Below are 13589 nucleotides of genomic sequence, written 5' to 3' on the forward strand. Positions count from 1 at the left end.
TGTCCAGTGCGCTGTGTGGAACACTGTTGCTGGGGCTTGGTCCAGCAGGTGTTCACAGGAACTGAGGAGCAAGACAGAGGGCTAGGGAGGGCTTTGCCTCGTCAGAGGGCCAGAGGTGAGAAGGAACTGGGTGGGCTCTAGACATAGGGGGCCCGATGGACATTTCTGGGTGTTCTGACTTGACATGTGCTGTGAGCACGTGAGTGGTTTGCTGGGGCTGGGGGCGCTGTGGGTGTGCGATGCCTGTGCTCCTCTGGAGGAAGTGGACTTCCGCTGTCAGCTGTGCTGAGGCAGGAAATAAGGAATGGGGGAGTGGTGGGCCTTGGACGAGCTGTAAAGAGAAACCTCCCCCTCTCCGGGCCTCATGGCGCTGTGTCCTGGACTCTGAGGTTGGGGTGTGCTCAGAGCATTCCTGGGCTGAAGGTAAGCTGACTTTTGCCTCAGGGAGCCAGGCAGAGAGGTTCCTATAAGGGCCCTTCCTCTTGTTCCGCCTCCCTACATGAGTGCAGCAACTACGGAGCAGCTCCGCCTTGAGAGGGCAGTGGTTCAGACACCCCATATGCACGGTCCAGTCCAGCGCTGTCCAGTAGAACTTTCTGTGATGACAGAAAATGATTTCTGCTTCTATCCAGTACGTCAGCTACTAGTCTCATGTAGCCACTGAGCGCTTGAAATGTGGCCAGTGTGACTGAGGAACTGAATTTTAAATTTATGTAAATTTAATTGGTTTAAGTTTAGTCTCACGTAGCTAGTGGCTACCATATTGTACAGCAATACGGACGGCAGGAAACTATAAAGCTGTAAAGTTCCAAAGTCTGAGCTCAGAGCAGTGACAATGGCTGTCATCATGAGATCACAGAGGATCAAAGAGGCTGAATCACAGCTGGTTAAGTGGTGGAGCTGCCCTAGAAGGCCCTGCAGCAGGAGGGCGCAGTCTCCTGACCAGGCCAGGGCCCCTCTCTGCAGGTGACCACACCATAGAAGGCGCAGCGATCCCCACATGGTGGAAAAAGTATCAGGCCTGTACTGGAAACGGATTACCTGTCCTCTCAGTAACTGTCTGACTTGACTCTGTCATACCGGTCCTCCCTGTCCATCTCAGTCACTATGAGTCTGGAGAGCCCAGGTAATCCCTCATCACCACAGCTCACGTCTCTCCTGTTGCATCTCCTTATTTGAGCCAAGGCCTCACCCTTTCCTCTCCCCCTGCACCCTCTTGTGGCCCTGGCACTGCTCTGGGCTGAGCAAGCCCTGCTTTGTCCTCAAGCCCTCCTCCAAAGCTTCTCTTGATTTTCTTGGCTTAAGTGAAACTCGCTTTCCCCTAAGGACATCATTCCCCCTGAAGCCCTCTGAAACAGAGCCTGCTTTTCTCTTACCCTCACATGCTGCAGAGTCAGGAGGTGGGATATTCGTTTGCATGGGCTGCCATACAAATTACCACGACCAGGTGGTTTAAAATAACAACTTCATTCTCTCCTAGTTCTGGAGGCTGGAAGTCTGCAATCAAGGTGTCAGAAGGGCTGTGCTCCTTCTGAAGCCTCTAGGGGAGATCCTTCCTTGCCTCTTCCAGCTTCTGGAGCCTCAGGTGTTTGTTGACTTGTGACTGCATCACTCCAATCTCTGCCTCCCTCTTCACATGGCCTTCTTCTCTCTGTCTCCTGTTTCCCTGTGTCCAACTTTCCCTTGTTTTATAAGGACACTAGTCATTAGATTAGGGCCCTCCTCATCTTAACTTGATTACACCTGCAGAGCCTGTTTCCAGGTGCGGTCACTTTGACAGGTGGTGGGGATAAGTGTCTTGCTTACCTCTCTTCTGGTAAGCAGCCCTGCTCTCTGGAGCTCCTGGTGTCTGGTTTTGGTATCGCCATCTTTTGTTGCTGGCAGCTGCTGGCTTCAGGGAACTTCATCTCCTTTACAACTGGCTCCTGGCCCATTGTCTTCCTCTCTGCCCTTCTCCTTCATCATCTTGGGATGTCAGCAGCCATGTGGATGATCCTTCCAGCTCTCTGGCCTGTCACTTTGGACCTCTTGAGTCCCTTTCTCATTGTGGCTCATCTGCCCACCCGCCAGCATCTTCACGTCCTTACACAGTAGACTCTACGATGCCTCATTAGACTCTGTCCTTTGCCAACTTCCTTCAATTTTTTGCCCCTCCTTCTTTCTGCTGCTCTTGCCTGGAAACACCTGGATCTTTGCTGAAGCCATCTTCTCCACCTCCCTGTGCCTGCACTCACACAGTTGGAAGATACAGATCACCTGATTAGGTCCACTTTACGTTCAGGACCACAGACCTCAGATGGACATACTCAGCACTGCCCAGCATTTCTATTATGTTTCCCTGGTATGTTTATTTTCCTGCCATATTTTCTATTGCTGTATAACACATGCCCCAAAATCTAGTGGCTAAAAAAATACCCATTTATTTTATTATTATTTAAAAAAAAATGATAGACATGAGGTCTCATATGTTGCCCAGGCTGGTTTCAAACTCCTGAGTTCAAGCAATCCTCCTGCCTCAGCCTCCCAAAGTGCTAGGATTACAGGCATGAGCCACTGCACCTGGACAATATCCATTTCTTATCTTATAGCCTGTAGGTCAGAAGTCCTGGTGGGCTCAGCTGGTTCTCTGGTCAGGGTCCCACAAGACCAAATTCAAGGTGTCAGCTGGGCTGGACTCATGTCTGGAGGCTTGGGGCAAGGATCGACTTCCGGGTTCATTCAGGTTGTTGGTAGACTCCAATTCCTCATGGCTGCAGGTGTGTGGCCCCTATTTCCTTGCGTTAAAGAGAAATCTGAGGCGCAATAATGTTTTTGAGTTTATTTGAGTAAGAAGCAATTGATGAATTGGGAAACACCAAACTGAAGAGGTCTGTTCTGGCGGCAAGCCATCAGGGGCAAGTATTTATGGGGTAAATACAGAAGCAAAATCAATAAATTATTTGGTTGGTTGCAATTATACAATTGCCTTATTTGGCCTATCCTGTTGGAAAGTCCTTGGTTATATAGTATAACTGTGTTGGCTATTTCTGACTGGTTGAACCTATGATTTGTTTTTCCTTAATATAGGCATTTATAAGAAAAAAGTCAAGTTTCACTTATGTTTGCAAATCAAGCAAGGTTTAGGTCTTGTTATGAAGCCTCACTGGTTTTGTCTGCTCAAGGATTCTTCAGGCCTAGTATCCCTTTAAATTTACTCTAACAGCTCCCCGCTTTTGGTCATTCTCCCAGCAAGCTGAGAGTGTGACCAAACAGTATAGCATTACTCTCGGTAACCAGGTTACCATTATTGACTAGTTACTGGAACAAAGAATCGTGTAGATGTTGTCATTCTCAACAGTTGCATTGGAATATAAGGTCAGGTAGTTATCATTATCTGCAGTTGCAGAGTCATCATAGGCTTGAGTGGTGGGGTTGTTGCGTTCTTCTAGTTGCCTAATCCTGACGGCAGTTGTTTGATGTGTGAGTGGTTAGGGTCTCACACCTGAATGCTGCTGGAAAGCATTCAAATCCCTTGAGAGGATACAGTGGACTACAGAGATGAAAACCATGATTATAAGGAGAATAATAGCCAAGAATTGAAAATTCTCTGGAGCAGACATTGAGCTCAGGAGTTCAAGACCAGCCTGGCCAACATGGTGAAACCCCATCTCTACTAAAAATACAAAAAGCCAAGAATTAACCCATTAAATAAATCAGTAGATCAGGTAGATCACACCTATCTGATGAGGAACTTACATTTGTTTAAGATCATTTGAATTGGGGGCAATAATTTCTTTTTTTAAAAATTATTTCCATAGGTTTTTAGGGGAACAGGTGGTATTTGGTTACATGAGTAAGTTCTTTAGTGGAGATCTGTGAGATTTTGCTGCATCCATCACCTGAGCAGTGTACACTGAACCCAATTTATGGTCTTTTATCCCTCACCTTCCTCCCACCCTTTTCCCTGAGTCCCCAAAGTCCACAGTATAATTTTTACGCCTTTGCATCCTCATAGCTTAGCTCCCACTTATAAGTGAGAACATATGATGTTTGGTTTTCCATTCCTGAGTTACTTCACTTAGAATAATAGTCTCCAGTTCCATCCAGGTTGCTATAAATCCATTAACTCCTTTTCATGGCTGAGTAGTATTCATATATATATATATATATAAATATATCACAGTTTCTTTATCCACTCATTGATTGATGGGCGTTTGGGTTGGTTCCATATTTCTGCAGTTGTGAATTGTGCTGCTATAAACATGCATGTGCAAGTATCTTTTTTGTAAAATGACTTGTTTTCTGGGTAGATACTCAGTAGTGGGATTGCTGGATCAAATGGTAGTTCTACTTCTATCTCCTTAAGGAATTTCCACTCTGTTTTCCGTAGTGGTTGTACTAGTTTACATTCCCACCAGCAATGTAGAAGTGTTCCCTCATCACTGCATCCACACCAACATCTATTATTATTATTATTGTTATTATTATTATTATTTTTTTGAGATGGAGTCTCGCTCTGTCTCCCAGGCTGGAGTGCAGTGGCGCGATCTCGGCTCACTGCAAGCTCTGCCTCCTGGGTTCACGCCATTCTCCTGCCTCAGCCTCCCGAGTAGCTGGGACTACAGGCACCCACCACCACGCCCGGCTAATTTTTGTATTTTTAGTAGAGACGGGTTTTACTGTGTTAGCCAGGATGGTCTCGATCTACTGACCTTGTGATCCACCCGCCTTGGCCTCCCAAAGTGCTGGGATTACAGGTGTGAGCCACCGCACCCGGCCCCCATTATTTTTTGATTATGGCCATTCTTGCAAGAATAAGGCTGTATCACACTGTGGTTTTAATTTGCATTTCCCTGATCATTAGTGACGTTGAGCATTTTTTCATATGTTTGTTGGCCATTTGTATATCTTCTTTTGAGAATTGTGTATTCATGTCCTTAGCCCACTTTTTGATGGGATAGTTTGTTTTTTTCTTGCTAATTTGTTTGAGTTCCCTGTAGATTCTGGATATTAGTCCTTTTTTGGATGTATAGATTGTGAAGATTTTCTCCCACTCTGTGGGTTGTCTGTTTACTCTGCTGACTGTTCCTTTTGCTGTACAGGAGCTCTTTAGTGTAATTAAGTCCCACCTATTTATCTTTGTTTTTGTTGCATTTGCTTTTGGATTCTTAGTAATGAAGTCTTTGCCTAAGCCAATGTCTAGAAGAGTTTTTTTCCCCAATGTTATCTTCTAGAATTTTTATAGTTTCAGGTCTTAGATTGAAGTCCCTGATCCATCTTGAGTTGATTTTGTATAAGGTGAGAGATGAGGATCCAGTTTCATTCTCCTATATGTGGCTTTCCAGTTATCCCGTGGGGCAATAATTTCTAATTTATTGACATAGAAACAACATTTTTTTTTGAGACAGGGTCTCACTCTGTCACCCAGGCTAGAGTGCAGTGGTGCAATCGAGGCTCACTGCAGCCTTGACCTCCCAGGCACAAGGGATCCTCCCACCTCAGCCTCCCAAGTAGCTAGGACTATAGGCATATGCCACCACACCTGACTAATTTTTGTATTTTTTTTGGAGATGGGGTTTCTCCACAGTGCCCAGGCTGGTCTCAAAACCCTAGGCTCGAGTGAACTGCCCACTTTGGCCTTCCAAAGTGCTGGGATTATAAGTGTGAGCCACCATCCCTGGTAAAACATTTTTTTAATCAATAAAAGCACAAGCTCTTCTTTGTTAAACTGTGAGGTATCAAGCACTTCTGTTTTGGAGTATTTTTGAGGCTAAATTGTTCATTTCAGATTATATTGCTCGAAGAGTATTCAAGTTATCATTCTATGAAAACAAAGGAAAAACGAAGATTAATATTTGGAGCAAATTATGATCTTAGTCTTTGTGTCTGGAGGGTCAGGATTTGTAGATTTGACTTTGAAGTATCTTTAGATGGTGGAATGAAGATGGCATTTGAGAGCTGGTTATATCATCAGGTGGTGTTCTGGTGAACTCACATAGCAGCAGGCATAAAGGTTGTCTATACATGGTCTGTTGCAGTGATTTTTTTCTGAAGTTTGAAGTCATCCAGTTTCAGCTTTTAGGACTTGAGAAAAGGGCAGTTTTAGTTTTTAATGAAACTAGAAAACTTGAGGATTCAATCCAGTTTATAGATGGATAACAAATCTCAAAGAAAATAAACAGGACTAGAATTTGGTAATTGGTGCGCTACAGTTTTCTATTGAAATGTAATCTTTTTAATAGTCACTCTCATTTTTATAAAAAATAGTCACAGTTAAATTTTTTAACAAAATAAGTCTTGTTTCAATAAGGTAGATCTGATTATATAAGTGCAACACAGATATTAATTCCGTGTAAGTTTTAAAATATGATATTTTAGTCAGTGCTTTGGTAATATCCAAGGGGCTTTACTGACTTTGTATCCATCAACTTTAGTTTTTTAAAACTATCTGGTATCAGCACTCCCTTAGCCACCCCGGCTGATGTCTCAGTAAGTTGTGTGCCTCTACAGTCCACTGGCTTTGGGCTCAGTTCAGCACTAGGACTCGCCTAGGAGTTGCAGTCCTTGTGACCTAGACTGCCTTTCAAGTTTCTTTAGAGCCCCAGAGCACTTTAGCCCATGGTGGCGAGGCTTGTGGGGAACTCAAGTTCACGCTGCTGGGATTGGCAATTCCCCTCTGGCTAGGGCTGCTTTAAATGCTCCCCCCATGGGTGGGCATTAATTGAATTTGGTCTGGTTTTGTTTTCTGCTATAACAGGGCACCACTGAGTTCAGTACTTCAAAATTGCCGTGCTCTACCTCTCCCCAGTGCACAGAAACACTCTCCACACCAAGCTGCTGCTGCTGGGGGATGGAGGGATGGCGTCAGCGATTCAAGACTGTTTTTCCTACCTGTTCAGCACTTCTTTCAGCGATATGAAGTTAAATCCAGGTATTATGAGTGCTCACCTGATTTTTGGTTCTTATGAAGGAGCTTTTTGTGTGTGTGTGTGTGTGTAGATAATTGTTAAATTGGTGTCCTTGCCAGGGAGGAGGGGACAATTAGTGGAGTCTCTTATTCTGCCATCTTGCTCTTCCTCAATATGCTCTTTCTTGCAGATCTTTTACAACTCTCTGTATTTGTTCAGTTTGCATCTTACTTGTTTTCTTCTTTATTATTCTGGAACAATCCTCTTGTTTTTAAGATAACATCATTCTCTTTTTCCTTTAAAGGAAACACATTCCTTATATATTTTTTCTTGCTAAAAACTCATCTACTTTTTATCTCATGCAGGTCATAGGTTTTGGATCTGTTGAAATTGCAGCATTCATAGCTATGGTAGAAATTGTTTGTTATGGCTCAGATGGTCTTTCTTACCATCTTGATGAGATCATTAGGGAATAAGAATATTGTCTTCCTTGGCATGGGCTTTTAGAGACTCCAGTTAGCGCAGTATGCTTTTGGATCTGAAGCCTGGATGATGTGGTCAGTGGGGACTGTGGCCACCATGTTCACCATTACATTTCCAGTAATCAGTGCCTTTGTCTCTCAGAATGCAGAGTCAGATTGGCAAGGAGTTGCCTAAGAGATCGTAACTGGAATAAGAGGACTATGCAATGGTCTGGGGCCAGCACTGTATGGCTTCATATTCTACATGTTCCATGTGGAACTGACCAGATCGGGCCCAAAATTGAATACTAACGATGTTACCCTGCAGGGAGCTGTCATCCCAGGCCTGCCATTTTTACCTGGGCATGTACAGTTCCTATGTCTTTTCTGGTTGCCTTATTCGTCCCTGAATACAGGAAAGGCAGGGGAGTTCAAAAATATAGCAGCAGTGGCAGTGACAGCCTGACCAACATCCCAGAATGGGGCAGTGATGAGGACAGTGAGCCACTGCTGCAAGACAGCAGCATCTGGGAGCTCTCTTTGTTCAAGGAGCCTGAGAATCAGTGCACTGAAATATAACTTGGCAGAAAAAGGGGATCCCGTCTCTGAGAGCCAGGTGGGAACCACACCACATGGAGACTTTGTAGTGCTGGATGGGAGGGCCAACTTTTGTAAATACCCACTCTATCCTTCTCCACTTCCTCCTCTCCCTGCTCTTATTCTTTTTCTTTCTGTTCGTACATTAGAATAAGGTAAGGTTTGGAATACTTCCCTGCAAATAATGTGCAACTCTCAAGGTAAAACTCAAATAGAAAAGTCATGTCTCTGGGAGAAAGGATGGCTTTTCTGTAATGACTCTGAAGTAAGAGTGACAACAGTCTTTCCATGCCCTTTCCAGCAGAAGGTGCAGGATTGGAGGGGGACTGCCATATTTGGCAAGATTTCAGGTAAAGAATCCCTTCTTATATTCTTCCTTCTTGTTTCTCTTAATTAGTCCATAGTGCTGAGTGGCCACTCTTAAGAGTCACTCGGGAATCTATTGCCTTTGTTCAAAGGTCAAATGAAAACCTAGTTTTACTCTCCTTTTACTTTCTCTACTTCCTATTCTTGGCTAGAATGAAATTCAACATATATACATCTCTGGACATTAATAATATTTAATAGTGATTACCTTTATTATATGAAGGGGCTTTTTCTTATAAATTTAAATCGTGTAGAACTTGCAACTCAGATTTATGAACTTAGTAACCTGATAGGATCCAAGGTGATTTTACAGAAGGAAAAAAACCCCTCAAGCATTCTGGTGGCAATATAGAAAGTGGAGGGTGCTTCCAAGAAAGTTTTTAAAATTTTGAAATTCCTAAGCGAGAATGAGAGTTAGTAAGTAGATACTAGTTGAGTTTATATCCAAGTTCAGACTCACAATGCATTATTATGATTTGCTCCTTCCTATGTCTCCCATGTCCTGCTTCTCAAGCAATTTTTCTCATCTGTCACACTCCTGCCTTAACTGCTCTGTGGTATGTGTTTGTTTTCAATTAATCTTTATTTCAATCTGTTTATCTGACTTTTGAATCTCATGGAATGCTGCACATCAAATTCCTTTCTGAAATATTGTGGTTTTATGAAGCTCAGTTTCACAATGAATGTCTTGATAATTTCTTGAGATGTTTTGTGGACAAAGAAAACTACAAATTTATATGTATTTTGCTGCACCAGTAAATGGACTGCTAGCTAGGGCCCACCTTTAACAGAGCACTCCTTTGAAAGTTTTATGGATATAAAATATATATAGATATTTGTAAGGGGTTTTACTTTTTTTTTCTTTTTTTAGACAGAGTTTCGCTGTTGTTGCCCAGGCTGGAGTGCAATGGCGTGATCTCAGCTCACTGCAACCTCTGCCTCCCGGGTTCAAGCGATTCTCCTGCCTCAGCCTCCCCAGTAGCTAGGATTACAGGCATGTGCCAACATGCCTGGCTACTTTTGTATTTTTTTTAGTAGAGGTGAGATTTCACCATGTTGGTCAGGCAGACCTTGAACTCCTAACAAGTGATCCACCTGCCTCGGCCTCCCGAAGTGCTGGGATTACAGGCATGAGCCACCGTGCCCAGCCAGGGGTTTTAATTTTTGATGGGGTGCTGTGTAAATCTTGTTTTTATAAATGTAATGAAGGTATTTTTAAATTTTTGAGACAGGCTATCACTCTGTCATTCAGGCTGAGTGCAGTGGCACAGTCTCTGGTCACTGCAACCTCTGCCTCCTGGGCTCAAGCTATCCTCCCACCTCAGCCTTCCAAGCAGCTGGGACTACAGGAATGTGCCACCACTCCCGTCTAATTTTTGTATTTTTTGTAGAGATGGGGTTTCACCATGTTGCCCAGGCTGGTCTAGAACTCCTGGGCTTAAGCAATCCGCCTGTCTCGGCCTCCCAAAGTGCTGAGATTATAGGCGTGAGCCATTGTATCTGGCATAATGAAGGTATTAACAGAAAAAAACAAAAAACAAAAAACAACTTTTATAAAAAAAAAAAAGACATACAAATGGCTGACAAAAACATAAAAAATGCTCACTATCACTAATCACTAGGGAAATGCAAATCAAAACCACAATGAGGCATCATCTCACCCAGTTAGGATGGCTATAATCAAGTAGACAGAAAATAACAAATGCTGGCAAGGATGTAGGGAAAAGGGAACTCATATGCTGTTGGTGGGAATGCAAATTAGTATAACCATTATGCTGTGGGGAGTGTGGAGGTTCCTTAGAAAACTACAAATAGAACTACCATATGATCTGGCAGTCCAACTACTGGGAATTTATCCAAAGGAAAAAAAATCATTATATTGGAGAGACACCTTGCACCCCCATGTTTATTGCAGCACTATTTATGATAGCTAAGATATGGGCTCAACCTAGGTGTCCAACAACAGATGAATGGATAAAGAAAATGTGGTATATAAACACCATGGCATACTATTCAGCCATAAAAAGAATGAAATCCTGTCATTCATGGCAATGTGGATGGAACTGGAGGATATTATGTTAAGTGAAATAGGCCAGGAACAGAAAGTTAAACACTGAATGTTCTCATTCATATGTGGAAGCTAAAAAAAGTTGATCTCCACTTTGGGAGGCTGAGGCGGGCGGATCACGAGGTCAGGAGATCGAGACCATCCTGGCTAACACAGTGAAACCCTGTCTCTACTAAAAATACAAAAAATTAGCCGGGCGTGGTTGCGGGTGCCTGTAGTCCCAGCTACTCGGGAGGCTGAGGCAGGAGAATGGTGTGAACCCGGGAGGTGGAGCTTGCAGTGAGCTGAGATCGCGCCACTGCACTCCAGCCTGGGCGACAGAACAAGACTCCGTCTCAAAAAAAAAAAAAAAAAAAAAAAAAAGTTGATCTCATAGAAACAAAAAGTAGATAACAGAGGATATTAGAGGCTGGGAAGGGTAGAGGGAAGGTGGGGATGGAGAGACTTCTTAAAGGATACAAAATTACAAGCTACACAGGAGGAATAAGTTCTAGTGTTCTATAGCAGCTGTCCCCAACCTTTTTGGCACCAGGGACCAGTTTCATGGAAGACAGTTTTTCCATGGACTGGGTGAGGGGCTGCAGCGGATGGTTTCAGGATGAAACTGTTCCACCTTAGATCATCAGGCATTAGTTAGATTCTCATAAGGAGCATGCAGCCTAGATCCCTCGCTTGCACATTTCACAATAGGGTTCACGCTCCTGTGAGAATCTAATGCTGATGTGACGGGAGGCGGGGCTCAGGTGGTAACGCTCGCTTTCCTGCTGCTCACCTCCTGCTGTGTTGTTGGGTTCCTAATAGGCCATGGATTGGTACAGGTCCATGGCCCGGGGGCTGGGGAACCCTGTTCTATAGCACTGCGGGATGACTATAGTTAGCAACAATATTCTCTATAGTTTCAAATAGCTAGAAGGAGGATATTGAATGTTCCCAACACAAATAAATGATTAATGTTTGAGATGGATATGCTAATTATCCTGATCTTATCAGCATACATTATATGTATCAAAATATCACTATGTACTCTATGAATGTATGCAATAATCATAATAATAATTATTATTCGAGACAGGGTATTGCTGTGTTGCCCAGGCTGGAGTGCCCAGGCTGGAGCCATCATAGCTCACTGGAGCCTCGAACTCAGGCTCAAGCTATCCTCCTGCCTTGGCCTCCCAAAGTGCCAGGATTACAGGCATGAGCCACCATGCCCAGCCTGTATAATTATTATTTGTCAATTAAAAATTAAAATAAATTGAAAAATTTTTAAAAGAGCAAGAGATCACAGAGGTTAGTGAGTTCAGAATAATTTTTCATTAGCAGGCAGTAGAGATTCCTTTAGAGGGCCTACTTTAAAAAAAAGTCATTCTCTCTTTTAGAAACCTCTGTATACTAATAAAAATGTGTCTCATTGTTTCTGAGGCCTTCAAGATCCTCCCCTTTTTTTTCTAATGCACACATAAATGAATAATTTCTTTCTTTTTTGTTTTTTTGAGACAGGGTCTTGCTCTTTGCCCAGGCTGCAGTACAGTGGCACAAACACAGCTCACTGCAGCCTCGACCTCCTGGGCTCAAGTTATCCTCTCATCTCAGCCTCCTAAGTAGCTGGGACTACAGGGGCACACCACCACACCCAGCTAATTTTTGTATTTTTTGTAGAGACAGGGTTTCACCATGTTGCCCAGGCTGGTCTCAAACTCCTGAGCTCAAGCGATCTACCTGCCTCGGCCTCCCAAAGTGCTGGTATTACAGGCATGAGTCACTGCACTCAGCCCAAATAATATCTCATCTAGAATAAAACTTCCCCATTGTGGTTGCTGTCATTCTGCTAATCTTCCTGAGGTCCACCTGTTTCTCTAGAAAGGCACAGGTTCTGGGCCCATAATTTCTGAACATAAAATTAGCTGGAGTTCTAGATGGAGGAGTCCTAGACTCCTTAGATTCTGACAATCTAAATTCTGTCCTAAAATTGTGCTTTCCTGAGGTCTCCAGCTAGATCCAGTTCAGTTCCTGTTGAACACCCCGTTTGATTTCTGGATTCCAGGCTGGATTCCAGATGTAGACTGAATACAATCCAGTTCCTGTCAAACATCCAGGTCAACCCTTGGATCCAATCATAAATAAAATTACTTGAATTCAGAGAGTTCAGGATGCAAATTGCTGAGGCAGAAATCCAAGAGGGACTTATCTGGGACCTCCAGAAGCTGTGAGAAAGCAGGGAGCTCAAGGGGTTCCGTGGGTACCTTTTGCCTGGTTCCTTGATGTTCCCGGAGGCCCTCTGCTGCCATTAGCCAGAGAAGTTTCTCTGCTTTTAAGGGCTCATGTTATTCAATTATGACTACCCAGATCATCTTATCTCTGTCTCTGAGGATCAGCTATGCCATATAACGAAACACAGTCATGGAAGTAAAATCTCATCACATTCAGTTTCCATGCATTGGATGTGGAATCTCAGGAGGCTATTTTTAGAATTCTGCTACCACTCCCACTTTCTGATATGACTATTTTATATTATCTCTTTTTATCAAACCTTCCCCCGCCTCCCCTCCATATTCCCACCATCTCATTCGGCTGATGACTTTGCCATATACTTCCTTGAGAAAGGAGAGACCACTTATATGAAAAGCCAAGAAACTTCAACTTCACAAAATTTCCACTTCCTTACCCATCTTCTTTAACTTTTTTTTAAATAACTTTTTTTTTTTTTTTTTTTTTTTTGGTAGAGATGTGGTCCTGCTATGTTGCCCAGGCTGGTCTCAAACTTCTGGCCTCAAGTGATCATCCCATCTCAACTTCCCAAAGTGCTGGGATTATAGGCATGAGCTGCTGCACTCACCTTTCTTTGCCTTTAATTCTAGCTCTTGCCTTTCCAAAGACTCTAATTCTTCGCTTTCTTCTCACTCTTCTTCATCAGTCTTTCCCTGTCTCCAGGCATCATCGCCATCAACATACAGCCATACTCCAGAATTGCCCGTCTTCAACATAAACGGACTCTCCTGGACTCCACTTCCCACATCAGTCACAGCCACACTTCCTGAGAAAGAAGTCTACACTCTTCATTCACTTTCATTCACCCACTTCCAACCTGGCTCCTGTTACCACTGGACCGTCAAAAGTGACTCTTGTCAAAGTCACTATTCTGGCTACCTATTGCTGTGTAATAACCTCCTCAAAATTTAGTATCTTTAAACAACAATTTATTATGTCTCATAC

General features: G+C 43.4%; 1 pseudogene; it reads left to right on the top strand.

Moving 5' to 3' along the window:
- Window positions 1-7189: 7189 nt before the first annotated feature.
- Window positions 7190-13284, top strand: LOC112204793 (hippocampus abundant transcript-like protein 1; annotated as a pseudogene).
- Window positions 13285-13589: the final 305 nt, after the last annotated feature.

Source organism: Pan troglodytes, chromosome 9 (genome assembly GCF_028858775.2).
Source record: "Pan troglodytes isolate AG18354 chromosome 9, NHGRI_mPanTro3-v2.0_pri, whole genome shotgun sequence".
NCBI lineage: Eukaryota > Metazoa > Chordata > Mammalia > Primates > Hominidae > Pan > Pan troglodytes.